Below are 2,996 nucleotides of genomic sequence, written 5' to 3'. Positions count from 1 at the left end.
TATTTTAATAATACTAATTAGTGATAATAACATTGAAGGTGATAATAGCAATAATAACAGCAATAATAAATTAAAGATAACGTTTATTTTTATAATAATAGTAATACTAATTAGTAATAATAAAAATAATTATTATACTTATAATACTAGGCCTACTTAGTAATAATAGGGTAATAATATCGATAATAAAGGTGACAACAGCAACAACAACAATAATAATAATAATAATAATAATAATAATAATAATATGAGAAAAATACCAATAAAACCCAATAACAATATTTTTAAAATTACTATTATTAAAATATTAATACTAAGACTAATTTATAATAATAATATGAATTAAAAAAATCGAGAATTTTGTATTATTTATACGGTAACAATAATAATATCAGCAAAAATTTAAACAATACATAATGTTAATGCTAAGACTAATAATTGATATTAAAACTAACTGTAATAAAAACAATAATAACAATGACACTAATAATAACAGCAATACTGTATTATTGTGGCCGAGTTGACTTGTGGCCGAGTTAACTTGTGGCCGAGTTGACTTGTGGCCGAGTTGACTTGTGGCCGATTTGACTGCAGCCGAACTTTTTGTGGCCGAGTTGATTTGTGGCCGAGTTGACTTGTGGCCGAGTTGACTGTGGCCGAGTTGACTTGTGGCCGAGTTGGATCGAATTCATTGCAGAAGCTTGGTTTTGAACATGAAACATTATTAAATAATATAATAAAAAAATAATAAATAAAACTATTGCATTTGGCTCATGGTCTGATGTTGAGTAACTAAATAATGCATAGAGTTTAATATGTGTATCATTTTGTCGCAAATAATCATGCTTCATATTTCTCGAGAAATTTTATAGAAATCTATAACATTCTCTTTAGAAGCTATATAGAAATTCTATAGAAAATTCTATAGACATCTATAACATTTGCTTTAGAAATTGTCTAGGAATTCTATAGAATATCTGTTTGGAAATGTATAACAGATGCATAAGTTACAGTATCAATTAGCATGCTCACATTTTAAGTTAAAATGTTAAAAACATTAAGCGTTTAAGTTACATTAAATATTTAAGTTAAATTAAACATTTAATTAAACATTTAATTAAATGTTAAAAAAAGCAAATAATTAGCCTTACAACATATTTTAAAATTGAAATGAAAAATGAATTTAATGCACATATTTGTAACAAATACTTAATCTTACAAAATCCTTAACCACAAACCACCATTGTGACCATTTTAAAGTTACTGTTGTGTAACTTAAAACCTACTTTAATCATTCCAGATGGTAGATAGACATCGTTCTCAATAACCAGACAATGGATCAGGCCGTGATAGGGGTCCAATTTATGAGTTGAGTTGTACGATTTAGTAAATTATTTAGTGTATGAAATGAAATGCTATAAAATTTATACTGTCTTACACAAAACAAATGATTAATTACAGAAGGTTTCATACAAATACATTTAATAAGAATTATAACTGGTCTTAAATTGTTTCCCCTCCCCTCTATTAAACATGGTACATTCCACAACTGGGTGGTAAAATTTGAAAGCTAACGGAACGGTCTTCATCGACATCTCTCTCGCTCGCTGCTCCCTTTGATGTTGTGGTGTCCTCCTTTTGTTCAGTAATAATTGGAGTAATAATCGCAAACTGATATTTTATTGAAATGGTTAATACCTGTAGCAATGTCATGTACTAGTTAAATGGATTGAATAAGGATTTTGGACGTTCTTCTGCTAAAACTCAGCCTAGCCTAGGATAGCCGCTAGGCCTATTATTATATTGCCATTGGAAAAAAAAGGAGAAGAGTCCGCACCATGCCAAGGTCTATGCACAGTCAGTATTGTGGTAAGTAAAGAAAAAATAATCTCCTTTCGTCCATAAATGTACGCCTTCCACATATATACGCCTAGTTACTTACTCTAGCCTTGGTATAATTTTGTAGCTAAGTATCAAGTTTAGTTCAGTCAGTTCGTCAGTCAGTGCAGTGGCAGTGTTTCTGTTGGTATACTGTACTGTTTAGGCCAGGCTCTAGGCTAAACCTAATAATTGAGTAAAAAAAAGTGCAACAGGTCAGGTACGGGCGTTGGGACACAAAAGAAAAATCGTTGGTTTTTTTGCCTACCTAGGCCTAGCCTAGGCTTAGGCCTCTTCCTTAACCTAGCTAGGGCCTACAGTACACACAGTACCTAGCCTAGCTAAGCCCTAGACTAGGCCTAAGTTTAAAAAATTTGGGGGGAAAAATGCATTTTTTCTTTAAATATCATTTATTTATTGTATTTTGTGTCAACCAAAAATATTGAGACTTGTTTTTTGCACAGTTCAATATACTTCACTCTTTTTCAAAATTAATGCTTGTTAACTGTCAACTGTCTGACACTAATAATATATAATAATTGGTATTTTAAATTCGACACCCACACAAGTCATGCCCAAAAACATCAATAGCTGGAACTTTTTAATATACTCATATTCTACACATAGGAAGTTTTCAATTATGGTATAACTAAAGTTTGAAATATTTCATGCATAATTATATTTTTGTTGACCAAAAAATATGGTATAATTAACTGGGGTGTGAATATTTTCCATGGATGTCCATTGACAGTCAAATACTAATAGCATGTGCAAATGTGGGAGGAAAGTTTACTAATAAATAGTAAATAATTATCTATCTTCCAATAGATTGACATTGGCCATGGTTTATTTATAGAAAAGGATCCATGATAGGGAAGAAAAGCAACGCACATGTGGAACATCGGTAGAGAAAGAGCGTTTGAATCCCATCTGAATTACTGCCATAACAGGTAGGTAATTTGTTAAATAAGTTTGTGTTTTACCTTTTAAATTTTTTATTTTTATTTATTCTTTCTTTATACTGAATATACACTTTCAATACATAGTACTGATTTCCAAAGTGGTTCAGTTCTTATCTACAAAAACATTTTAAAAGCAGAAAATAACAAAGAGAGCAA

This window comes from Anneissia japonica, unplaced genomic scaffold (assembly GCF_011630105.1).
Source record: "Anneissia japonica isolate Jap-2015-1 unplaced genomic scaffold, ASM1163010v1 scaffold1785_len1016330_cov206, whole genome shotgun sequence".
Classification (NCBI taxonomy): Eukaryota; Metazoa; Echinodermata; class Crinoidea; order Comatulida; family Comatulidae; genus Anneissia; species Anneissia japonica.
Note: the sequence above shows the minus strand (reverse complement) of the source record.